The following is a 27,748-nucleotide window of genomic DNA, read 5'->3' as shown; positions in this document are numbered from 1 at the left end:
GCGCGGAGGAAGATGAATACAACTTCTAACGAAATTCATTTTCTCCTCTCTGGCAACAAAAGTGATACACAGGAGAAATAAATGACAGGAAACAACCATTAGCGCAAGAGTGAGCTTCACTAGCTGCTGCAGAGAGAACCCAGGTTCCAGTTGCTTTAACTTATGTACCTTTCAGCTGGGAGACCAGGTGGTAAATAAAAATTAAAATTAACATTTAAATGAACTCTGATGGCAGTTGAGGATTTTTGTTACTCACATGGTTAAACGTTAGACGGAAAAGAGAAAGGATTTATATTCAAATTCCCCATGACACGACCACTTAGTACAAGTAATTAGCAATACGAGCCAAATATTTAATTCCTGGCTTCCCCCCACCCTGACTTTTTCCCCCCTTAGTGACCAAAAAAAAAAACAGGAGGAAATGGTTCTCATGTGAGAAATAAGATAGCAAATTTAAAATGACTTCCTCTCTTAACTTTTGCACAAAATCGGTGTATCATGGTCCATGCCAACGAGAGCAAATGTGTTTCTTTTCAGGGGGTGGAAAAGCATATTGCAGATAACCTAGTTCAACACCTTCATTGCATCAATGAGAAAATGGAGACTCACAGAAAAGCAATTTGTCCAGAGACGCAGAGAGAGGTAACAACAGATGCTGGCCTGGAGCTCAAGCCCTCACGTCTCCGTCCACTGCTATGAGATGCAGTTGGGGTTCTTTTGGACATCTCATTAATGCCTAAAAGCCTCCAGCTCTGCCTTTAGGCCTGGGAGAAAGGGACCCCATCCTGGGCCACACACTGTAGAGGGCTCTGCTCTGGTCCTCACCCAGCTGAGCCCTCCCTCCCCAGAAGGCCAGGAGTCCACAGGGCTATGGAGTTGTGCCCATCCAGAGCCCCCAGCCCCAGCTGTCCAGACCTTCAAGGACCTGGTACAACAGAATGCCTTCCAGATGACCCCGTGCCTCCTCCCAAGGCTGGGGAAGGCTCTTCAGAGGTTCATCCCCAGGAGAGGGTCACATCACTGTAGGTTAGGATGTCCATGTGCTGTGCTGGAGGCTTCTCATGGGCCAGGGAAAGGGGGCGGGGGCTGAGGGGTGCGGGGCTGGGGCCCAGAAGCCAGCATTCCCTGCTTAGCCACCAGCCAAAGCAGACCTTAAAGGATTCCAAAATCCTACACTGGAACTTGGCTCTCCAGGTCGGTATGTAGGTTGCGTGCCCACAAGGCAAGATGAAACATACTGCACTGAACAGTTGCCTAGCTTGATCGATCCTGGGCCCCATCAATGTTAGGGGTGAGGTAACCAGAGATACAACAGTGACCTGAGACCTGGACTGGGCCAGCAGAAGTGTTTTGTTCTGTTTTCACAATGTATACCAAAATAAGAAAATAGATAAATGGATTAAGATGATAAGATAAAATGAAATGAAATGAAATAGTAAGATAGGTAAGATCAAATAGAAAATACTGTGAATGTCTTTAGCCCCCACGTCCACCAGGCTCACTGCACACATTATTCCTGGTGCACATTGTCCCTGCTTGTCCAGCTCTGCTGACCTCTCCAGGGTTAATCATTCCTGTCTTCCAGTCTTTGTGAACTTGCTGTCTTGGGTTCTCAGATTTCAGAAAGCATTATAAATACTGGCAACCAATCTCCCTCTCCCTCCCTCTCTTTCCCCACTCAACACCCTCGCACCCCCCCAAAAAATGCGGCTCTTACTGCATTCCTTTGCAGAGATAATCCCAGGAGCCTTGGGTGGGAGTCTCCTTTCTCCTCCACTGTGCCAACCCACCACGATTCACCCTGTGTTTAGCCTCTTCTGCCCTGGCCTGGAGAACAGTCACCATTGTGCATTCAGGACCAACTGATTAGGAAAGGCTCCTGTCAGTGCCTTCTGCCCAGTGGGAAAATGGCCTCTAGAACCTGTGACTTTGCCTAGCAGGAGGAAATTCAGTAAGGTGAGTGGGTCTCTGCATTAGTAGCTGAAGAGAAAGTATTTTTGGGGGCGTCTACCCAGGTGCCAGGCACTTGACGCTTTGTCTGATTTCATCCTCACATGTCCTGGGAGGGAGGCGTCCTTCCTCCAGTTTGCAGGGGAGAGAAACAGAAGCCCAGAGAGGTTGAGCCATTTGCCATGGGTCACACAGCTAACAGACAGTGGAGCTGGTCCCCAAACCTGAGTCTGTCTGACTTGAGCATGCACACTTTTTCTGTTTCCCTGGCTGCCTCTCATGAGTGGGAAGATACCAGCTTCTATAATTATTCTTATTATTTTATATATTATATTATAATTATATTAATTATTACTATAAAATGTCTCACATATATTTTCCTGCATTCAACCTTCGTAACAACCCTAAAGCCCACTTTTAAATGTATAAACAGAGGCTCAGAATGTCAGAGAGGATTGCCACGGCCCCTGAGCTGGTAAGCCGAGAAATCCCCAGCAACACAACTGATGTTCCCATCTTCCCGAGTCTTCCCCAGAAGACACAGATGGAGGAACTCTGCAGTAGGCTCTGCTCTCTTTTGACTCAGAGGGAAGTCCTCCTGATCCTGGATGATAAAGCCCAAGGCACACTGGGAAAACAAAAACACAACACAAAACTAAAAACACTTAATTACATTTAATTTATAATAATATAAATTAACATCAACCAGGCTCTACGCAGAAACACAACCCTGTAAGGTAAGCAGCAGAAGCTGTATCATCATTATACCCATTTTCAGCTGCGAACATAGAGGTATGGGGAGATCAAAGTACCTCCAGGTAGCAAAGTTAAGAGCTGGTAGAGACAGTATCCCGATCCAGATGGTCCCACCCGAAACTCTGTGCTCTAAATACCTATGCTCAGTAAAGGAACATTTGGGGATTCCTCTTAAGTCCAGAAGCGTCAACTTTGCAGCAGATACTACAAACAAGGCTGATGAGATGAAACAGAAACTCAAATATATCCCAAGTGTTCCCAAACCTTACATCCATAAGGCACAGAATTGGTGCAACTCAGATTTCCCCAATGGGTTGTTCCCACCTGCTCACACAGACCCACCAACAGCTGCCAAGCACCCTCCTTCCCCCAAAAGTATTTCTGGGAGTCTGCGAAGGGTGTGCAACATGCTCCCAGCATCAAATCCTCCATGCCCTTTTCCCAGAGCTCCTTGTGGAAGTTTGCACCTGGAGGTGCCTGCTGGGGACACACCCACAAGGATGCTGCGCCCATGTTCCCAGAGCCACCAGTCTTCCCAACACTAGTGGGTTACTGAGTTCCTTGTGGAAGGAGGAGGGTGCCCCTGCCTGACACGCTGGGCAATATCTTGTCATATGGACCCCAATGCATGTCTGCAGAATCTTACAAAATCCTTCACAGAAAGAGCTCTGTTAGCTCCTGATGGTAGCACCCCTTTGCACTTTGCCCTCTTGGAACCCACGGGGTCTGGCAAAGCACAGAAGGCATGCCATCGTGCCTTGCCCCAGAGCTTCTCCCTGCTCCTCCAGCCAAACAACTCCCCTTCCCCCCAGACTCTAATGCATGGTAACTGGAACACAGACATCGAGGGGTCGTGACCTACTAGTTCTGAAAACAGACTGTGAATCCTGGTTTGGCTTCACCTGAGATCCTCTCAATGTACTTAAGAATGACTTCTCTTTTTTTGTTAAGATTTTATTTATTTTGACAGACAGAGAGAGAGAGAGCGAGAGAGCAAAGCAAGGGGAGCTGCAGAGGGAGAGGGAGAAGCAGGTTCCCCACTGAGCAAGGAGCCTGATGTGGGGCTCGATCCCAGGACCCTGGAATCATGACCTGAAACGAAGGCAGATGCCCAATGGACTGAACCCCCCAGGCGCCCCAGAAGAGTGACTTCTGCAATTAAACTCTGTCCTGAGTCATTTTCTACAACTGCCTTGAGCTTGACCTCTTCTTCTATTATACGACTGTATGCGTGGGCTTCAACTTGGCCCTGGGAGAAAAGCAAGCCTGCAGTGCTCCCACAGGTGGGCTTCACGCCTGTGAGAGCCAGCGCAAGAAAACAGACATTTCCCACAGGCTGCAAGCAGAGGGACTCAAGTTCGAATGCTAACCCAACCTCTTAGTGGCAGGGAGATCCTGGGCAGACTACTTCACCTCTCTGTTCGTCCGCCCCCCTCCCCTCTATAACAGCACGGCGATACCTCCCTCTGAGGACCTGTAACATTCGGATAAGGTATGGGCCATGGCTGTGTGTCATGGTTTAGGCGAATCGAACACAACTCAGAAACACAGCAGCTGTTAGCCAAACGCCTTAACGTTTGCGAGTAGGCAAGGCATGTACAGAAGTAGGACCTTGTGAACAAGCACATAGATATGTGAGTTCCAAATGATGATGGGGCTTAATACCAAACATTATTCCGATTATGAACACTAGCAGCCGAAGAGCTATAGAAATGACAGTTTTACAGTGGGGCGGGAAAGGCGGCATCATTTCGATACTGTTAAATCCTAACGTCTTGCCCTACTAACCACACACCGCTTGTCTGCCTCCAAATTATCCTTGCAAATAAAAGACCGTTATCTTGCCATTACTGAGTTCCTGATACCTTTCTCATCAGGGTATATTTGAGTGTTTTTCCTCTCTCCACAAATTGGTGGATTTGTGAAAATTCCTAACGAATATGAGGCTGTTTCTGCGATAAATAAAAAGGTACAGTTTTTGTTCAGGTTTCAAAATAAACAAATAAAAAATAATTTAATCCCTTCACCGGCATTTTCCACCTCGATTCCTCCCTCCCCCCCTTCCCCGCCTTCCTTAATCACACACAAAGAGCAACAGGAGATGGAAACTTCTATGGGGTTCCCCAGCTTTCTCTCAGGATGGCCCTGGCTTGCGGTGGATAAGGAATAAATAGCCAGTAGGAGCAAAGCCTGAAAAGGCTCTCCTGCCTCTGCTAAACAACCCCTGCTCTTCATAAAACCCAAGGAACACTTTTCAGAAATAAAAATGAGAGATTAAAAAGAAAACGCGGTATGCTTGGCTGAAAAGATGAGGCTTTCAGCATTTCCCCTGGCTGTAATTAGGCCTCTAGCCCCTCTGAAAGCCCGCTAAGTCTTCCAGGTAATGCAGACATGGCTCCAGATACCAGATCACTATCATTGGGCTTTATTTGTCCAGGTGATCTTGTTAGAGCCCCAGTCCCCTTGTGGTTGCTCCAGAAATCTCAGGGTTTTGAACCAACTCTTCCCTCCGTGCTTCTCTATTCCTTAGCAAGCCTGAGCTAGATTCCTGTCAACCAAAAGTCCTGGAAACACAATGGGCCAGCCTCAGAAGCCAGGAGCAGTGTGGGGGTGCAAGAGCAGGGGATGGACAAGGAGCATTATTTCACAAATGTTTGCAGAGCCCCCCACCCCCCAGGCAGGAAGTACTATGTCAGGCCCAGCAAATATGAAGATAAACAAGCCTCAGACCTCGCTCAGGAGGAGCTCACGGTCTAGCAGGCAACACAAATGCAGTCAGATGACTTCGCTGTTGGGGGAGGGGCTGGTAGGAAAGCTACAGTTCCATTCCTCCAATTGTAGAAAATGTCAGGAAATAACATTCGAGCTTTAGTCTCCCCACTGGTGCAGCTGAAATAGCTCACACCTCTTTTCCCAAAGGATGGGGGGGGAAGTGTCACATTCTACCCAGATGGCAAAATCAGCAAAGAAAAGGAAGAGTTCTTTCATTCATGCAGCGAACATGAAAGCAGCGCCTACTGTGGGCGAGGCTCTGGGCGAGGCGAGGCTTTGGACAAACCTCAGTAATCAAGACGGACAAGTCCCTGGGCTCATGGGTCTTACATTCTATGCTGGGGGGGGGGGGGGGGGGGGGGGGGTAGCAGGAGAGGCAGGGGAAAGACAGAGCAAAGAAATCCTGGAAAGTGATTTGTGAGACAGAGGAAAGAAAACTGGCGGTGTGACAGTCACCCGTAAGTGGGATTGGGGGGGACAGGGGGCTCTCCGAGATAGGACAGTCAAGGAAGGTGTTTCGGAGCCAATGACTTTAAGTTGAGTCCAGATAATTGTTTCTTCCACTGAGGAGGAAAACGGATCCCAGGTTCGGGTTGGAACCTATAAGGACAAAAAGCAAGAGCTGTGCTGAGCTTACGGGCGCAGATTCTCCACTGTCTCTGCCTGACTGCTAAAAAACTTCTGTGCTCGGGTCAGAATCTGGTCTGCAATCTACCCGCCTGTAATATACAGACCCGTTAGGAGGGCCTAGGGAAAGCAATGTGAAACATCTACCTACTCCCACTATCTACCCAGAGCCCAGCAGCCCTGCCGGCTTCCTGCGGGGGGGCGGGGAATGGGGGGGCAGGTGGAGGGGTGAACTTGAAGACCACAGACCACACCTCAGGGATCCTACGCATAAAGGGTTTTCCTGACGGCTCAGGGACCAAAACACGTTCTAACCATAAAACTCACAGCTTGTTCTGCCTGGAACAGGAAAGCAAATTCCGTCGCCACTGAGCAGAAGACCCCAACCTCCCCAGAAGCAGGAATGAGGGGACTCGATGCCCCTTTGCCTTCCTCCTCGAGATAAGTCACTAGGGTGTTGGTGTGTCTGCAGCAGAACCACAGACCGCCAGGAAAATGCCAAGCCTGCCTCTTAAGTATTGATTCTCAAACAAGTTTAGAGCAGTGTGGATTAGGTACCCGGGCTGGAACCTGCTGAAGTAATTGGGAGATCAGACAACCTCTTTTATGCGCTATTTGAAGCAGTTTTCCTCTGGGGGCTTTCTTTTTTAATGCATTTCAGATTTGGCCCAGGATTTTAGAATAACGGTAGCTTATGTGTGCTTTCTAGATAGGAAAACAAAAACAAAAGATTCAGATAGTGCTTTTAGCTTTCAAAGGCGAGCGATCTTTTTGGCAGTGCCTGTTTCAAAATGCATTAGCCTCTTTTACCCGAAAATCACTGCTTGCTCTTCCTGTTTTCACCGTGTGTGTGTGTGTGTGTGTGTGTGTGTGTGTGTGTGTGTTAACATAAAAGCCTGTGCCTTCTGTTCCAAGGCTTCGGGGCCTGCCAAGACTCTGCCAGCAAACACTCACCCCTGCTCATTTCCTCTCAAACCCTCTGTCCCCTTGCCATCATGTGTCTTTGTGAGCTTTATCATGCTATGAAAACCGAGGGTAACACTGAATGGCTGCCCCTCGTGAGAATTTTGCAACATTCATTACAACACTGCATGAAATTCCACCCAGAGTGTGTGTCGTCAGAGTAGGTCTCTCCATCACATTTACAGAGCCTGGGATAAGAGTACAAATGGAGCCCTACACACATTACAACCAAGACCCACCCAGAGCCTGGCCCCCTTGTTCCCACCCTGTGCCCCACAGCCTGTTCCCTGGGACCCACCTTCTTGAGCTGTCTCCTCACTGGCCACTGGCGAGCCTGAGTGGTGGTAAGCAGGGCAGGGTAGAAGCAGGGCCAGGGGCCAAGACTCCCGGAGGTGACTGGACCTGCCCACACCAGGGATAGAGACGGACCTGGACAAGCTCCCCAGGGAGCCAGGTCTGTAGGCCCCCTCTGCTGCCTGAGGATTTCCAGAGAGTTGCGCACACTTCCCAAATATGCCATCCGAGCAGAAGGGGAGGGAGCAGCCCAGTCATCTGGGGAGGCAGGTCCCAGGGATTCGGGGTGGGCAACCCTACACAAGAGCAAGGCTGGACCTCCGGTGGTCTCTTTAGCCCCACACACATGCCTGTGCTCCCAGCCCCACACCCTTTGGGAGTCCCATCAGCTTTCCCAGCTCTTACCCATTATGCCCATTTGCTCAACTGGGTACCAAACATTCAAAATGCTTCCTTCCAAAATCAAAACCAACAAATAAACAAGGTCTTTATTTTGGGGGTTCCAACAAACAGGGCCTTCTATAGCCTGGGCCATGAGCAGGGATCCTTCTTGCCCAGATCTAAGGAGGGGTTTTGGCAGAATGAACTAGATTGGCTGTTGGCCCGGCCAAAGTTTACTGGCCAATTACGGTGGACTTAGTGGACAGTGCCTATTTAGTAAGAGTACTTCAATTTTCCATTGAGAATGTATTGTCTTACTGAGCGAGAAGCCCTGGTAACACTGTTGATCAGAATACCCTGGCCTCGGCATCACAATTCCGGACTTCCAGCTCTATTACAAAGCTGTCATCATCAAGACAGCATGGTACTGGCACAAAAACAGACACATAGATCAATGGAACAGAATAGAGAGCCCAGAAATGGACCCTCAACTCTATGGTCAACTCATCTTTGACAAAGCAGGAAAGAATGTCCAATGGAACAAAGACAGTCTCTTCAACAAATGGTGTTGGGAAAATTGGATAGCCACATGCAGAAGAATGAAACTGGACCATTTCCTTACACCACACACAAAAATAGACTCCAAATGGTTGAAAGACCTCAGTGTGAGACAGGAGTCCATCAAAATCCTAAAGGAGAACACAGGCAGCAACCTCTTTGACCTCAGCCGAAGCAACTTCTTCCTAGAAACATCGCCAAAGGCAAGGGAAGCAAGGGCAAAAATGAACTATTGGGACTTCATCAAGATAAAAAGCTTTTGCAAAGCAAAGGAAACAGTCAACAAAACCAAAAGGCAACCGACAGAATGGGAGAAGATATTTGCCAATGACATATCAGATAAAGGGCTAGTATCCAAAATCTATAAAGAACTCATCAAACTCAACACCCAAAGAACAAAGAATCCAATCAAGAAATGGGCAGAAGACATGAACAGACATTTTTCCAAAGAAGACATCCAAATGGCCAACAGACACATGAAAAAGTGCTCAATATCGCTCGGCATCAGGGAAATCCAAATCAAAACCTCAAGGAGATACCACCTCACACCAGTCAGAATGGCTAAAATTAACAAGTCAGGAAACGACAGATGTTGGCGGGGATGCGGAGAAAGGGGAACCCTCCTACACTGTTGGTGGGAATGCAAGCTGGTGCAGCCACTCTGGAAAACTGTATGGAGGTTCCTCAAAAAGTTGAAAATAGAGCTACCCTATGATCCAGCAATTGCACTACTGGGTATTTACCCCAAAGATACAAAAGTAGGGATCCAAAGGGGTACGTGCACCCCGATGTTTATAGCAGCAATGTCCACAATAGCCAAACTGTGGAAAGAGCCAAGATGTCCATCGACAGATGAATGGATAAAGAAGATGTGGTATATATATACAATGGAATATTATGCAGCCATCAAAAGGAATGAGATCTTGCCATTTGCAACGACATGGATGGAACTGGAGGGTATTATGTTGAGTGAAATAAGTCAAACAGAGAAAGACATGTATCATATGATCTCACTGATATGAGGAATTCTTAATTGCAGGAAACAAACTGAGGGTTGCTGGAGTGGGGGGTGGGGTGGGAGGGATGGGGTGACTGGGTGATAGACACTGGGGAGGGTATGTGCTCTGGTAAGCGCTGTGAATTGTGCAAGACTGTTGAATCTCAGATCTGTACCTCTGAAACAAATAATGCAATATATGTTAAGAAAAAAAAAGAAGAAGAAGAAGGTAGCGGGAGGGGAAGAATGAAGCGGGGGAAATCGGAGGGGTAGACGAACCATGAGAGACGATGGACTCTGAAAAACAAACAGGGTTCTAGAGGGGAGGGGGGTGGGAGGATGGGTTAGCCTGGTGGTGGGTATTGAGGAGGGCACATTCTGCACGGAGCACTGGGTGTTATGCACAAACAATGAATCATGGAACACTTCATCTAAAACTAATGATGTAATGTATGGGGATTAACATAAGAATAAAAAAAATTAAAAAAATAAAAAATAGAAAAAGAATACCCTGGCCTCCCCTGGCCATGTGAATACCAGGGCAGAAGACAGCTGGAGATGTCCCACCCTGATGGACACCCTCGTTGGACACACCCAAGTGTCTACGAGTTCCTGCTTCATGGATCAAAGCTTCCATGGTTTTTGCCCTTCCCAAAGCCTTTGTTTAGCTTTGCCCTCCACTCTGTCAGGCTGCATATACACTTCCAGTAAATTCCATTCTACTAAGTTAGCCAGAGTTGTTTTCTATTGCTTGCATCCAAAAAGCCCTACTAGATACGTTAATCATACAGCCTTCATGGTGTGGAGGAGAAAGCTGGACTTCATTTACTTCAACATAGGAACATAGAATCAAATTTGAAAGAACATTAGTTTTTCTTTGGACTACGTCATTGTGCCTGCTGAAAACCACCGGTAGATGGATGCACCTCTCCATCCTTCCCAACCTCCCTACCACTGCCACCACCACAGCCGGCTTCTCCTCCCTACAACCAAAATCTGAACATGCCTTCCACTGGCTCTCTATCCTTGTTTGTCACTTCCCTCTTACACAAACCCTCTGGTCGAGAAGCACTGATCTACTTGACCACCTCTCTTTTAAGTCCTACCATAATGTACTTCTAAATACTTCTTTATGGATGGTGTCATATTGGGAATGTAGCAATTAAAGTTCCAACTCCAAAGGCAATTGTTCCAGAGGGTGCTAGCTATTCTATCAGAAGAATCACCCTCCAGACCTGACTGTAATGAGGGGACAGTCTCAGTGTGGAATGTGTTGTCTTGAACATTTCTCCCATCTATCAATCGATCGATCAATCAATAGATCTATCCATCAATCGATCGATCAATCGATAGATCTATCCATCTATCTCTTTGATCTCCATTTTGAACAAACAGAGATCACGCCCTGGACTAAAGGCCTTCTACAGGCAGCACAGCTAATTAGGAAGGCAGTTACCCAGCATTTCTTTTTTATTATAATTATTTTTATTGTTACTTCAGGGGAAATAGTGTTGGGGGGTGCGCAACTGACGGACGTCTTGGGAAACATTGATGTACATGACAGCTCCCCAGTGAGGACATTAGAAATGTTTTATTCATCCCTGCGAGTCTTGAGCATCTGGTCCTCTGGCTGATGGTAGGTAATGAGGAGTTCAATATAAGGTGGCTGAATTAATAAGTAAAAGGCCATTCATTCAGTGTCAGTAATTTGGAATTGATAATGCAACTTGAGCAAAGCAAAATAATAATAACAATAAAAGATGTGCATGTTGAATTTGCTAAAGATAATATGATTTAAGCATTTTGTAATTGCTTTGCCTGCAAACCACTGCCTCCAGCCACATCTCATCTACTCGTGGAAACAGACCTGGTGGGACCATGTACTTGATCCTCGACTACCTGTCACCTGGATTCACTGTGCATCAGCTCAAGTGTCCTATCATCAGGGTTGCCTTTCCTGCACTGTCCCCACCCCCAAACTCTATCTGGATTTTCTACTAGATGATGCCCTAGCCCCCTAAACTGTTCCCTCGTAGCCCTGATCAGTTTTTAATTACATATTGATTTGGATGCTCATTTGATTACTGTTTATCTTTCATGCTAGACTCTAAATTCCCAACCAGAGAGGCTCCATCTGTTTTGTTTACTCTCTTCCCAGCTCCCAGCACTGGGATAATATGTAGTAGGTGCTCAATAAATACCTAAGAGATTCAAACAAACCGCTTGTGTGTGTGATTATTTTAAACAATTAGGCAATTCAGTGTCTTGCAGTAATGCAGACAAGCCCTGCCTCCAATTTGCCAGTTTGAATAAATAAACAAGGTTGGTTTCTCTTGTGTTTGTTTTTTAAAGATTTTATTTACTTGAAAGAGAGAGAGAACACAAGCGGGGGGGGGGGGGCTGCAGTCAGAAGGAGAAGGAGAAGCAGGCTCCCCACTGAGCAAGAAGCCCGATGCGAGGCTCAATCCCAGGACCCCGGGATCATGACCTGAGCCGAAGGCAGACACTTAACCAACTGAGCCACCGCTGTGCCCTAAATAAACAAGGTTTTACATTCATCTGTCAGACAAGACCCTAACAAAGCCATTTAAAAAGTACTGAGTTTAAAGATCTCGGTGGGAGAGGGAAAATGCCCTCTGCACAGTCCAGTGCCTCACACAGGATGGGCTACTCTCCTTACTGACCCTTTGGCCCCAGTATAAAATAATGGAAGGACATTCCCTCTGGGAACACCAGGAACACCCTTGACTGCCTGTTCCTTTCTGTCATACTCAAAAATACATTGTTTTGTCCTGAATTACTCAGTTTTCATGCTTCGGGAATGACTCCTTGTAATTGGTACTATGTGTTATTACTCTTCCGTGGCTAATATTCCGAACGTAGAAATGACCCTTGTTCGATGCTTCTCCTTTCTATGGTGCTGCTCCTCAGGACACACGTTTCATCTATCTCCATAGTCCTTGTGTTGGGATTTCCAAGAAAGCAACCCAAAAAGGTACCCAGATTTCCCTATGCCTCCTTCTCAAGAGCAAGATTCCCCACTTTTGCGTAGGGTGCGTTTAACACCGCGTTTGTGATGCTTCGGAGGAGTCAAGGTACTTTGGCAGAGGAACTCCGTTACCACTCAGACCTGTGTGTGAATTGCAGAACACAACAGGACTCGTTCTTCTCCCCCAAACTAGCAAGTCGACATAGTAGAAGGTGACCATTCACTCTAGCCCCTTCCAAGTTGGCTCCTGGTGGCTGTGACAGCCACCTGATTTCTCACTTCCTGGGTCCCCAGGTGACATCCATTACCCCCCTCTGCATTTAAGCGGCGTTTCTAAAATACAGATCGTGCTCAGCCCCCTGTGTAATCCCCTTCAATCCACTTGTTCTCCTGGTAAACATTCAGTAAACATCCAGGATGAAGCCAGCACGTGCACTGTGACGAACCAGATGGCAAGTTTCGGCCACTGTGGGGTTTCCATTTTCTGCTGGGGAAGGTGGACACGGACAGGTATCAAAGCTCCCCGTTGCCCTTGGGGGGAAACCCAAACCTTCTCTGAGGGGCAGTCAAAGCCCTTCAGGATGGGAGCCTTCTTGCCTCTTCTCAGCATTTTTTCACATACATTCGAGAACCATCCTCAACATGCCCTTCAAGGCCATGGGTATTCTGACCTACCTGCAGGTCGTCAGGTCATGCTCTTTCGTGGCTTGGCCTTTGCTCAACTCTACCCCTTCTGTGTGTCTTGCTCTTCCTGTTGTCCTTCCCGACCCTCTCCCTAGAAACTGCCTATTCATTCTTCAGTACTCAGCATATAGATCACTCTCTCTCCAGGAAGTCCTCCCTAATGCCTTCCTCCCCAGCTGGGGGCAGGTGTCTCTCCTCCACACTCCACAGCACCCCACAGGCACGGTATTACAGCACATAACCACTGGCTTATAATGGCCCCCTATCTCAGTCACCGTTTACACTTCCCCCATCTGTTGGCAACTAGTTAACCTCTACAACCAGTTAATCTCTGCAACGAACACTGCAACTAGTCAGCAGCGTTAATCTCATCTCCCATCTTGGAACCACCATACTTTTCTTTAGGAAAAAAGTTTTTTGCAGAGTATGAGAGTTCCTGTCAAAGGCTATACGGTAGTGTGAGATAAAGACAGGACGTGAACCCACGTCTCCTTTTCCAAATCTAGTGCACCATGCCCTCACCTGCAGAAGCAAGAGGTCACATGTAGGAATAGCTGATGAGGATTCGGGTGACTTATATGTAAGGTAACCACATGTCCCTGTTTGCCCAGGACAGTCCTGGCTGCTGCCTGTTGTCCCAGCATAATTATTAACGACACCTTCTCTTACTTCTACAAGTCCTGCTTGGACACTAACTTATATAATCACTTACTTATATGGCAGCAAGATATGGTCTGAAGCTCACTCAGAGGTTATCCCAAGGGCATTCACTGAAGGCTCTCACACAGCTCTATTCATGATGCAGCAAGGGGTTCCGCAGAGAGCCAGGACCACAAACCAGTAAGGGCCCTTGATACAACTAGACCCTACTATGCTCTTTGGAGTCCTATTTAACAAAGCCCATTTGGAGTGAATATTTAGGGCTCTCTTGCCTGGAAGTTGACACAGCACTCCAGAAACCTGCACAATGATTGCCAGGAAGCCAGCCGGTGGGGGGGGGGGGGGTATCCAGACTGTGAAAGTGGGTATGATGGTGGCAGAAAAGGACTCTGGCTCTTTAAATCGCATTGAAAAGCCCTACAGATGGTACCAGCCACTTGGCAGACTACACTGCTTAAACAAAGCCAAGAAAGAAAAGTAAACCCAGCAAAAATGGTCCCCTCCAGCCAAGAGCAGAGAGGTTTTCCATGATGCCCACTGAAGAACAGACTGGCTGGTCACCATGGGAGAGAAATCAGAGGGACAGGTAGACAGAGAGTGAGGAGAGCCTCTGTTTGATGAGTCTCCAGCCAGGACTGCCCCAAGTCTACAGAGACAAAGTTCCCCCTTTCAACAGTTAGAGGAGTCAGTCATTCAACTGCCCCAGGCTGACCATGGACAGTGGGGAGGAGAAAGAGAAGTCAGGCACACTATCTCTGCCCCCATAGGAATTCAGAGCAGAACTGTTGCCTCTCCACAAACTCCTGAATTAACGTGATCTGAACAAGAACATTCTGATGACATGGCTCTGAAACAACATTGTCCACGTTATGAGAGAACATTCTAGAACGAGTTGGAGCTTTCATCCTTGTGGCTCTCATTGTAAATAAAGAACATGAGATTCTAAATCTTTTTTTTCTTCTCTCTCTCTCACTCGCTCTCTCTCTCTTTTTTTTTTTTTTTTTAGGTAGGCTCCACACCCAGCATGAAGCCTAACATGGGGCTTGAACTCACGACCCTGAGATCAAGACCTGAGCTGAGATCAAGAGCTGGATGCTTAACTGACTAAGCCACCCAGGCACCCCCGTGGAATTCTAAATCTTCAAAACAAAACAAAACAAAACAAAACAACCTACAGAATCATGGAAATACAAACCATTTTTTTTTCTAGACAGTGCTGAGAAGTTAGGGAGGAAAGTGGGAGGCAAAGACTTCCCACCAAATGTGTCTGAAAGAAAGGCAGGTATTGACTTGAGGAAACTGGATCTGGCTCCTCTGAACCATCAGGAGAAAGAGGGGAAAGGAGTTGGGTTGTTGGGACTCAGCGAAGGTATTTAAAGTCTGCTGCAAGATGCGTCCCCAGAGACAGACCGCCGTCCGGGAGTGTTAGCCCTGAAGGAATCCCAGAGGGCTGTTTTCACAAGCTCCTAAAGCAAACAAACCTCTGCTGAGTTCCTTGTACTGTAGGCAGAGCATAGCATTCTCAGAATATCAAGGTTAAAAGGTAGTCACAATCCAACCACAAAACCCTCATCCCACCCCATGCTCTAAATTCCCAGGTTAAAGAGATTGTAGCTTCTGTCTCCCCTTCAAGAGGGAGAAGCAGTCAGTTGGTAGCTTTATAGTGATACCCTCAGCCTCATCTGTGTGTCTGCCCACACTGGTGTTCTTCCAAAGTTCATCCTGCCTCAGCCTTTGCACATGCTGATTCCGCTGCCTGGAAAGTTCTGTTTACCCCTCTCTTTGCATGGTGACTCCTTTCCAGCCCATGAGTATTCGCTTAAACATCATCTTTTACAAGAGGCCCTTTCTGCCCATTCTATCCAAAGGAGGTCCCTCTTCCCCTACTTGCTCTCACCCAGCATCCTTGTCATTTCTCCCGCATACACCACACTATGCTTTCCACACTGCTGTTCTACAGACCCTAAATAGTTACTGAATGTTAAGACGGCTGGATTCATATTTCCTTGATTCTAACCAGTCTCTTCCTCCACAATTGTCCACATCTCCCTTATTCACTACCGTGTGCCAGCATTGAACACAGTGCTCAGGACAGAGGAAGTGTGGACCAAAGATTTGTTATGTGGCTGGGGGTGATTCGGAAATATAACCAAATGGGGAGGTTTCTCTTCCCTATTCTTCGTATATATTTCCCTTACCCGTGCCCACTGCCCCCCCGGAAGGCACATGGGAGAGGAGGAAGGAAGCAGACCCATGTCCTGGCTTTGTTCTCACAAAGACCTAAGCTCTTAGTGGGTTCGGAAGTAAAGCAGAAAGTCTTAAACTTGGAATGGGAAAGGATTTTTCCCGGACTAAAGATTCTGCAGAGAGAAGGAAGGAGGGACAAGAGAGAGGGTCCGTATGAGAGTCTCTAGAGCCAAGAGTACCCTTGTTTCTCAGCAAGACCAGTGGGGTGGTGGGGGTGGAGTCAGGGAGGAGAGGCGAGGCCCAGCTGGTGCATATGGAAGAGGATGGGCTCATACAGCCCCCACTGGGGATGGAGGCAGCAGGAAGACAGGGACCAGAGAGGGTCCATGAGGACAGAAATCATGGATGGCTCAAAGGTAATGTGTGTGGGCAGATGACAGAGGACCAGGTGAGAAAACTCCCGCCCAAATGCCTTGATACTGCCCAGGGAACTAGGATGGCAATAAGACCTGCAAGGCACAGAGGACCCCAGTGAGGACTGAGAGTCCAGAATATAAAGCAAGGCTGGGATATAGAAAATTGAGAGAATGAGCTTGTGCATGGAGGGTCAGACCGGCTACTGAAGAATAAATAAAAAATATATGGATGGGAGAGCTTTGCATGATGTTTAGGGGTAGGTCCTTTTAAGCCCCCATCAAATGCTATTAAATTCATGGGTTCTCTTAAAGACCATGCAGGAGACAAATCTCTCCATCCTTTATTTATAGTGTGTGGGCGGGGAGGGGGAGTGGGGGAAGGGATGGAAAAAAGTCTCAGCTTTGAAGTCAGAGAGTTCCGTTACTTCTATGTATAGAATCTTGGGCAACTTACTTCACCTCAATGAGCTTCGTGGCTTGTGGGTGAATATAATGAACTGATGCATACATAGCACCGAATACGATATTTAGCACATAGGAATGCTTCATAAATCATGCTTACAAAAGATTTTAGGGGAAATATCCCTATGTTCTGTCCCCTAATCCCAAAAGGTGCTCAAAAACATCCCTTTTTTTTTTCCCTATTACAAGTGAAGGGACTAAAGAAGTTCAGAGAAGCTAAGAGACTTGCTCAAAGGCCAGCAAGTGACAAAACTAGAACCTGAAGCCATGTCAGCTAGACTCTTAAGCTAGTTCTCTAGTCACATTGATTTTTGTCAAATATATCTACTGAGGGCCTACTAGGTACCAGGCACTGGGTATACAGCAGAGAAATAAAAACAGCAAAAATATCCCTGCCTTCAGGGAGCATGCACTCTGGAAGAAACACTGGTGGGCCAGCTCACCATCAGCACACCTTTCAAGTAGGCTTCCCAGCATCGAGGGTGGGTCCTACCAAGTCACTGGCTCTCTTCCATCGGTTCCTTAGGAAACACGGACTTGCTGGACAGAGAAAGGAGGCACATTTGTTAACACCTATGATGTGTCAAGGATATTGCAGGCACCCTCGTATTTAAAGGCAAACTGGAGTCAGGACCACGGATGGGGCCTTTAGCACAGAGCAGACAGAACTGGCCCACGCAGGAGTTGATGCCATGACCTTGACCGAATTCTAAACACACCCAAATGAAAGAGCTCGAAACTACCAAGAAGACCAAACGTGTAAGTCCCCTTCTCTGAAACTAGAGAAACAACTCTCTAACTTGGAGAGTTGATTTTCAAATCTGGATGTTTTCTGTTTGTTCACTTGCTCATTTTATATTTGAGAAACTTAGCAGTGTATTAGGGGACAATGCCACAGTCAGTTTGGGTCTCCCACTGTGTCTAAGAAAGACTGCTTCCCACAGTGTCTCAAGCAGACATGGGCTTTGAAGTCAGGCCGGTTTGTGTCTCAGATCCTTACTCATCTGCTGTGTGTCCGGAAACAAACCAGCTCAGAACCTCTCTGAACCTCTGTCTCCTTATCAGCAATGTAAGGTTGATGTATTCATTTCCTATTGTTGTTTTCTATTGTTCCTATCACAAAGGCCATGGCTTAAAACAGTACAAAGTTATCATCTTACAGTTCTGGACATCAGAAGTCCACAATGAGTCCACAATGAATCAGGGCTAAAATCAAGGTGTATTCAGGGCTCAGTGCTTTCTGGAGGTTCCAGGGGGAATGTGTTCTTTTCCTTTGCCTTTCCAGCTGCTAAAGGCCACCTGCTTTCCTTGGCGTGTGGCCCCCTTCAAGCAATGAGACCATTCTGACTTCCGCTTCTGTTGTCACATCTCTGACTCTGACCCTCTGGTTCCATCTTGCAAGGACTCCAGTGATCATCCTGCACCCACCCAGATAATCCAGAATAATCTCACCATCTCAAGGACCATTCCTTTAATCACATCTGCAAGGCCCCTTTTGTCATGGAAGGTAACATGCTCCCAGGTTCCCAGGATTAGGATGAGGGCATGGGGGAGGGGGCATTATTCAGCTTCCCACAGGCATGTAAACACCTGGCACACTGTTGGGCCTCCCTGAAAGTGAGTTGCCTTCCTAGGGGAGGAGGCTTGGGGGAAAAAATTGGATCTTAAAGTCAGGGAGAAGGTGGATTATGAGTCACTGAGCAAAGTGTAGAAACTATGAATTGCGATGAGGGTGGTGGTGGAGGGAACAGAAAGCAGGCCTGCTGAATCAGGACAGAAAGACGGACAGTGCAGGAAATGATAATGACTCTGAGGGGGTTGGGGTGGGAATAGACTCCGTAGCTATTTTTTCCTCCAGAAAGTGAGGGGTTGGGGCGCCTGGGTGGCTCAGATGGTTAAGCATCTGCCTTCGGCTCAGGTCATGATCCCAGGGTCCTGGGATCGAGCCCCGCATCGGGCTCCTGGCTCAGCGGGGAGCCTGCTTCTTCCTCTCCCTCTGGCTCTCCCCCTGCTCATGCTCTCTCTCTCTCTCTCTGTATCTCTGTGTCTCAAATGAATAAATAAAAAATCTTAAAAAAAAAAAAAAAGAAAGAAAGTGAGGGGTTAACATTCTCTTCTGTAGAGTTCAGTCTGGGACACATCCCTGACTCTGATTTCCTGTTGCACACAATGGCATTCCTTGTCCTGTGCACGAGGAGAGTGGAGAGTCCAGGGAGTGGTGCCAGGCTCCCCTACTCCAATTCATCCCATGCTTGGCAGAACTCTACCTGCTAGGGAGCCACAGCACATAGCCGGGGTGGCCCTGAATGGTTTAGGTTCCCAGGGAACTGTTAGCGAAACCCGCTCTCTGATGACATAATGGAGGCAGAAGGGCCTCCCCTCATGGATGCCTGAGAATCTTCCACTCCCACTCAACACAGCTCAGAAACCTCTCGATCTCGGTCACTTCCTGACTCAAGTCTAGATTTCTCCCTTTGGTCATAAGGGCTCTCCAGAACCTTCCGTCACTCACCCAGTCGATGTGAATGTGTCTTTGAGCCCCAAGCCCCCCGACACATGGATTGTATGTCCGGACCTTCATGAAGCACCAGCTCTGGTCCAGTCCAAACCACGTGCCAGAGCCCTTCCTGCACAATGGCGCCAAGTGCCGCTTCCGTTTACTGAGTACTTACCACGTGTCGGTTAGTATGTTAAGCATTTTACACAAATCATCTCATTTAATCCTTGCCTTAAGCCTGCGAAATAGGTCCCATTTTTGTCCCTACATTATGGATTAGGAAACTGAGGCACTAATGAAATAAGTCGCCCTAGGTCCCACTGTAGGTTCTAACCCTGTGCTTCTCAACCAGGACAAGTTCACGACGAGGGGATGGAGGGAAACGCTGCTGGCATCTAGAGGGTAGAAGCTGGAGAGGCTGCTAAACATCCCACAAAGCACAGGACCGCCCCACAACCGAGGATTATCTGGCCCACCATGTCAACAGTGCGGAGGTTGAGAAACCCTGGAAGCAGGTTTCACACCCAGGCAGCCTTCTCAGACAGGCATGCATCAGACCCCTGGCCACACGGTATTACAATAATTTGTCTCCTACACGAGCTCGTAGATTTCTCGGACGCAGGGACCACTTCTTAGAAACATTTATATCTCTCACACACAACCTATAATTCAGTAAATGTTTCTAGAATAAAGGAACTGACCCCCAAGCAAATGAATGAATAATTCCTGGGACAGAATCTCCTCTTTTCCTGAATGTTTCGTGCTCTTCTCTCTCTCGTTGCCCTTCTCATCTCGGTCCTCATTTATCAGCACCCAGGATTTGTCTCATCTCTGCTATTGCGAAAAAATGTTCCAGAAGTCAATAACCAAGCCACCCTCATCCTTATGGCCTCAGTAGCTCCAGCATTTAACCCACAGCAGAGCTTTAGTAAATACTGATTGAGATAGAATATTCTCCATTTCTTCTTCTCCCTTCCATTTCCACCTTCATTCACTTGTTCAATCTACTAAAAATTCCAAAGTGGCTGACAGGCTGGAAACGCTGGGGCTATGTATCCATCAGGCCATCATAGGCACATGCTGGGGACCCAAGATGCTTTCAGGAGCCCATGAAAATCTTCTCATTTTAATTCAAAGAAAAATAAATATAATAATGAATATATGTAATAATGAACTCAGCCCAGATTGTATCCATCTTTATAACAAGTTAGGCATAAAACATATTTTTACTGGATTTTCTTTTTTTTTTATAGAAGATGGAGCCCACCGTGGCAAGAGTGCCGAGGCCCATAAAAGCCATAACGCAGCCCTGGGTTATGGTCAGTCCTTAAAGCCCTCTATTCCCTGCCATCGGATAGGTTTCCCAACAGCCAAGCAGAAGAAGGGGTTAGCACCTGGGATACCAACTGCATTCGCTACCTTCGGCTGTGTAAGAAGTTACCACAACCATGGCAGCTCATGCTGGGTGAGCCAGCTTCTCTGTCGTACGGTCTCCCCGGGCTGCGATCAGGGTGGTGGCTGGGCGAGATCCTCATCTGAAGATGAACTGGAGAAGAATCCAGGCCCAGGCTCACTCAGGGGAAGGGAATACCTAAGCGCACGCACACCCCAAGATGGGGGTCATGAGGGCGTCCTTAGGTCCTGTCTGCCAGGCCAATGTTGTGGGCGTTCCACAAGCAGTAGGAAAGGGAGGGCCCAGGAGTGTGCAGGCGGATGCGGGGCATTTCGCTAGCTGCCCCCCCCCTGCCTGGATGCTTAGATGCCTGGGCGCCCCCACCCCCGGCTTAGACACACAAATCATCCCTTGCTTCATCCAGGTCTCTGCTCATAGGTCACCTCCTCAGAAAGAAGAAGGCATCTCCTGCTGCCTCCCTCCTGCCTTTGCCCTCCAAGCCCATCAAATCCCCTCTGCTCTCCTGGCAGAGATGGCCAGAAGTGACCACAAACAGTCCCGTGCTCTCCTACCCAACCTGGCAGCCTGGGCAGTTACAGGACCAGAGCATCAAACCCTATACAGCAAACACTCCACCTCCTTGAGAATTTTCTCTTAGGCTTTACACCTCAGCACCCTCTCCTCCTTCTACTCAAAGAGCTTGTTAGCATGACAGGATATGATCCCGACAGGACCCTCCCATAGGGCAGCCTACGTGGCTTGGCAAGACAGCAATCGCCACCAGGCCACATGCAGGATGGGATGAACGAAAGCATTTTTGATTATTATCGTGATGCCCAGCATCCTTTTTTTTTTTCCTGACCCAGTTCTGAAATACCGATGAGGTCAGCTGACGGAGAGGGCCCACAAAGGTTAATGTCTTTGCACAAAGCAGGATGTGTAAACATATCGATAATTATCACAGACATCCTACGTAAAATTCCCTGTCTGGCACTCAGAGTCAAGGACCTGGCTGGCTTGGGGGCACTCAGCTCTCTGGCTGGCCCCTCAGCGAAGCAGGAACGAGGCAGAAGCCCGGTGCCAGCCTGGGTGTCAGGAACACCTGGAGATTCGGGGTCTGCAGTCCAGGTGCTTACGCTTCAGCAGAGGGGCGAACAGGTGCGTGAAATCCAAACCTCAGGGCTAAGCAGACCAAAAGTGAGCGCTGCCAGGGCCAGGGTCTGCGCTTGGCCTCTGTGCTCGACCACTGCCCGTCCACCATGGGGATTAGCAGAGGTAAGGCTCGGCAGAGTCCTGCACAGAGTATGCACTTGGTAAATACCAGCTATTCTCATACGTCTTGTCATTTGGTTGAAGAGAAAGAGGGAACTCAACACACTGCAGTGGATAATGCAAGCACACCACTTCCCAGTGATTTTTTTTTTTTTTTTTTTTTTTTACCCTTTTTACCCTTATGGGCAGCACAGAGGTGGGTGCACAGGAAAAAAAAAAAAAAGAAAGAAAGAAAACAAAACAAAACCTGACAAAGTCTCTCCCCTTGACCAACTTTAGGCTCCTCAGAGCCCTCTTCTCTGCTAGGCCTCCTCTGAGGGCTCTGTTCTCAGCCTGCCCAGCCAGTCTGGGCAAGAATCCTGTTAAGTCAGTTTAGCAAACATCCCCCACTCTTGGTATCTGCTCAAGTTCCTCACCCCACACCTTGGAGGCCTAAGTCCTGGCCTGCCTTCAACAAGAATCCTGTTAGGTCAGTGTAGCCAGAATCCCCCTAGCCTCGATGTAATTCTCTATCCACTGACCCCTCATCTGCGCCTGGCTGCAAATCCCCAGCTGTCATCGCTATATTCAAAGTTGAGCTGAAGCTTCCCTTCCTTGTTACAATGGTACTAGTGTCTGGCTCTACTTCTCTTTAACAACAACAACAAAATCCAAAAAATACAAACACAACACTTTTCAGATAGTTTCAACCAAATAATGTTTGTTTGTTGTCATATCAAGTTATGGATTTTCTAGATAACACTCTTAATCTCCTGCTTCATTCTGAGGTTGTGGAGGTGGGCCTGGGCTGTGAAGGTGAAGGGAGGATCGCAGAGGACAAGCCTGCCCCTCTGCACTATCACAGGGGCAGACCTGCCCACAAGGCTGGCTGCAACCTTAGTGGGGAAGGAGAAGACTGAGTTGAGTTTGGAAGGCCTAACTCAGGTGTTGGGCTGACCTTCAGAGAAGTAGCCAACACTTCAAATCACAGCATGCGCATGTGTATGCGCGTGCATGCACACACAGCCCCTTCCCCTATGCTTCTGCCTGGTTAAACCTCAGTCAAGGCGGAGAGTCAGGCATTCTTCCAGGATATGGGCCCTGAGCTCCTTGACCAGGTCAAATATCCCCACCATGTGAGGCCCCTCAGGCAGCACTGTCCCAGCCGGCGATTGGAGGCTCATTCCATAATTGTTTGATCAATGTCTGGATTCCTGTCTATCACATGAGCTCCCTGAGGGCAGGTGCACCGTTTTCCCTCATCATTACACTCCAGTGCTAGGCAGAGCTCCCTGCACTTGGGAGTCTTTAGTAAGCCTCAGCTGAGCTAGAGAAAGGACAGGAGGAAGGGAAGGAGAGAAGAAAGTGAAGGGAAAAAGAAAAGGAAGGGAAAGAGGGAAGGAAGGAGTAAAGGAAGGAAGGGAGGGAGAGAAGAAAGAAGGGAAGGAGGGAAGGAAGAAGGGGAAAGAGAAAAAGAAAAAGAAGAAAAAGAGAAAAGAAAAGAAAAAAGAAGGAAGGGAGGGAAAGAAGGAAAGGAGGAAAGGAAGAAGAGAGGGAGGGAGGGAAGGAAGGGAGGGAGGGAAGGACGGAAGAGAGGGAGGGAAGAAGAAAGGAGGGGAGGGAGAGGGAGGACATGGAGTAGGAGTCCTGAGGCTGGAGAGGGGTGCAGAGGTACCCCTGGCAGTTGTGGACAAACTAATCCTCCTTACCAAGGAGGTAGAGCTTTTCCCAGTAGATAATGGGTCACCATTGAAGGGTTTTAAACAGGAAGTAGGAGGTGATGTGGTCAAATACTGTATTATAGAGAAATCAGTTTGGCTGTCCAGAGCAGGATGCTGTTAAATGATCTAGACAAGGAAGGTATGGGGGCCTGAAATAGGACAGCGATGGTAGGCATGGAGAGGAAGAGATAAGTTTAAGAAATGCTGAGATACATTTGGCCAGAATTGCTGACTGGGAACGGATGAGAAGGGCCGGCTGGCATTCACCACGCATTTCCACCATGCTCAACATCATGCCAAAGGTTTGCAAATACTATGCCCTTTAATCCTCAAACCCAACAAGGTAGGTGCCCTCCCATTTTTGTGGCTGAGCAAAATGAGTCAAAGAGAGGTTAAGGAATTTGCACAAATCACACGGCTAGAGACTGGTAAAGCTGGCTCCAGACCCAAACCCTTAGTCACTGGGTCAGAGAGATCCCCATGATATAGAGTCACACCAGACTGAGTCCTATTCCCTTCAAGGAGCTCACAGTCCAGCATTTTTAAACCTTTTCTTTAGAATCAGCAGAAATACTATAAGGAACCAGTCTGAATTTCAGGTTTGGACAGATGGGTAAACAGTGGTACCATTAATTGTAAGTAGAAAAGGGGTTGCTTGTTCGGAGTGAAGTCTGAAAGGGATAGGTTCCATGTGAAGTGTTGTGTTTGAGTAGCTGTGGCAATATCCAAGGGACACTGTTCAATGGGCTCCTAGACGTGCAGGCTGGACTTTGAGAAGAACCTAGATGGTTATTTGGGAATAAAATTAGGAATGAAAGCTGAGGATTAGGCAAATGGCCAAGAGCAGTGGATGTCAAAATGTTCCTCAAAGCTTAGGGTTCTACAGAGGTGCTCCAGGAGCCAGCAATGGCGGCAAGAAGGAGCGTCCATGCCTCCCACCCCAACGTCCACCAGGTCAGAGCACCAGCTTTCAGTGTACAATTCCATTAGTTCTGCTTCCAGACAAAGAGTTTAAGATGGGCAGATGGATGGATGGATGGATGGATGGATGGATGGATAGGTGAATGGACAGACAAGGGTACAAATAAGGTGCACCCACTGGACAGAGAATTCTTTGGTTCAGAGACTCAAAGAAGTGCCCCAGATGCCCCAAGCCCAAGTCAAGTGCATGCCAAAAGATTACAATTCAGATCGTCCATCTCTGACCGGAATGGACATTCCAGCAAAATGACTGCCTTGATTAATATTTGCTCAGGAATTAATAGGGAAATTCAGAGGCTGCCAATAACAAAACATAGGGCTTGTGGCCAGGTGACCCTGAGAAAAGCAAGGGCCAAGAACTGGCACCTGGACCACACCTTTGTCCGAAGAAACTCAGTGACTATAAGTGAGGAAGAGAAGCATGGCTGGTCCTGGACACTAGCCACGTGCATCTTGCTCAATAAACCTCCACCATTTACAGTTATAACAATGCAGGGAGACCGTCTGTGGGTACACTCAGTGGGTCTGACCCATGCAGCTGTTTTCAATAATCTCTGAAAGCAAAATTCCAAGCAGGAGGAAAAATGACTTCTGTTTTGTGTCAAAAGCCAGCAAACAAGATGTGATACTGGAATGTACTTGGGTTTCACATACACCCTCTGGCTTCTTTCTTCCTTCTTTTTTTTCGGTGGGGGGGAGTAATTTACACATTTTACACATAAAAATATATGTGTATCTAGTCCTGCCTAAATGTTCAACAACAGACAGGAATATATAAAACTACAAGGGCACCATTCCTGTACATACTTTGGATGTGTTTTTCCCATTTTTGGCTCTAGGAATGTTTGTTCTGGCTACATCTGGGATGGGGATTTTTAAATTAATTTTTCATTTGGTGAGAAGAGTGTGTCATATTGAAAATGGTTCTCAGTGAACCTGTAACAGATGCTGTCACTGCCTAGTCATCATTAGATGAACCCACCGTCCATGATTCCTATTAAATTTTTTATCAAACTGCTGGTGATTTCCAACTAGATAATTGAAACTAATTTTTTGGAGACTTCACATAAAAAGTGCTTCTCTAGAAATAGAAAAATCTGGGCAAACAGATCTTGTCTATTCTCTGCTCCCTGAAATGAGACTTCCAAGCTCTCTTTCAATGGTGTCTTCCTGTCTTTTCCCACCATTTCCTATCACAACCATTTGTGGGTAGGAAAATAGTAGAAGCCAAAGTTTATCTGTACAGTATCTCTGATTATTATTATGCCCATTCTACAGATGAAGAAACTGAGGCTCACTGATAAATAATCTGCTTGTGGAGATGCAAGCTACAAAGTGACAAAGCCTGGGTGGAAACCTCTCTAATTACACACGTGCGCACACACGTACGTACACCATGTTGGCTGGCTCCCTGGAAATGCGTGAGATCGGAACTGGGGAACATGGTTTCTGATCTGCTATCAGTTATCACTGGTGACAATAACTGCAGACATTTATTGAGTGTTTACTACGTGATAGTCATTTGCAGATATTTCATTTCATTCTTACACTGGGATTATGAAATTTAAGATTAAGAATCTTCTCAAATAGCAAGTGATGGAGCTTGGACTTCAGCTCAGGAACGCGGGCTGCTGAGTCCAGGGTCCCTGTTTCTAACTCTCGCATCTAACTGTCCTCAGTGAGTGAGGAACCCTGTGCGCTGCTTCTCCTCCCTGGACCAGCACCATTCCATGTAAACATTCACCTATTGGGTATATCTCCTGAGTTCTCTACAGCAGTGTTACTAAGTACCCCAAGACTTAGTGGCTGAAAACAGCCCTTTAATTTGGCTCATGATTTTGCAGGTCAGGAATTCAGGAAGGGTTCTGCTGGCTGGCTCACGTCTGATCATTGTGGTGTCAGCTGAGGTGGCTGGCGCTGGAAGGCCAAGCCAAGATGGCTTTGTCAACCATATATCTGGCCCCTTGGTGTTCCTTGGCTTTTCTCTTTCCACATGGCATCTCATCCTCCAGGACCTGTGCAGTATGGGCTTCTCATGGCATGATGGTCTTGGGGTAGGTGGGCTTCCTCTGTGGCAGCTGGATTTCCCCAGAGCATTCAGTTCGAGCTCCCCGGGGGAAGAAGCGGCAAGTCTTCTTTGGACTTCCCACAATATCACTTCTGTCTCATTCTGTTGTCAAGCTGAGTCCCTCAGGCAAGCCCAGCTGCAGGGGGTGGGGGTGATACCTCAGTGGGAGGAGTTGCTGAGAACCCGCACCTGCCCTAATCCACAACATGGCTTCATCTATAAATTGAGAGTATACTCATCTACCTCAGAGGCCACACAGGGAATGGAGGAAGAGGAGTCTCAGTTACCGAATGCCTGCTCAGAGCATCTCCTGGCTTATCCTATCAGTCTCAACAGTAGAAGCCGGAGTAGTAAGAACACCAGCAGCTGTCCTTTACTGAGCTCTCACTGCATGCCAGTCACTATTCTCAGCACCTACATATATCATCACCTCGATCCTCATCACAATCCCGTAGGAGGCATTATTATGATTATTATTTCCATTCTACAGAAAAGAAAACTGAGCCACATGAAAGTGAACTCACCTGTCTGAGGTCACATGGCTTGGAAGGAAGGACAATAGTTGGTTTCCATAGCCTGTGCCTTTCATTTCTTCGCTCTACTCTTTATCGCCTCCTAAGTTACCCTTTGAGGCAAGGGTTCAACATTTTTTTTTAACGGTTTTGAAAACCACTGGACTAGGCGATCCCTACTGATTCTACTTCTTTAGGCTTTGACAACCACAAGACTAAAGCTGCACCAACAGAAATGCAGTATTACATGGTGGCTAGCAAACAGGTTCTGGGCCAGACTTCCGAGGGCTGGATCCTGACCGTGGAAGGTTTCCTCTCCAAGGATGGTGGTGGTAGCATTGCCCATCCCACATATTCTCCTGTGGGTCCCCTCGACCTCCATCTCTGCAGACCCTCAGACTGCACTGAATGTGACAGATGCCATGCTGTGCCACAGCCTGCCTCTAGGAACCCAGAGCACCACGGAGGAGGCCCAGGCTCCTCTGCTGGAGAGAGAGACACACATCGCAGGGGGAAACATGGAGAGGGCAAACATGTGTGTAAAGAAGCCATTTGGATGCCTGCCCCGGTCGAGCCTTCCAATGACTCCAGCTCCAGCCACCATCGGGGCCAACCCCATCAGAGACACA

This window comes from Neomonachus schauinslandi, chromosome 4 (assembly GCF_002201575.2).
Source record: "Neomonachus schauinslandi chromosome 4, ASM220157v2, whole genome shotgun sequence".
NCBI classification, from domain to species: domain Eukaryota; kingdom Metazoa; phylum Chordata; class Mammalia; order Carnivora; family Phocidae; genus Neomonachus; species Neomonachus schauinslandi.
This window is presented reverse-complemented; position numbering follows the sequence as displayed.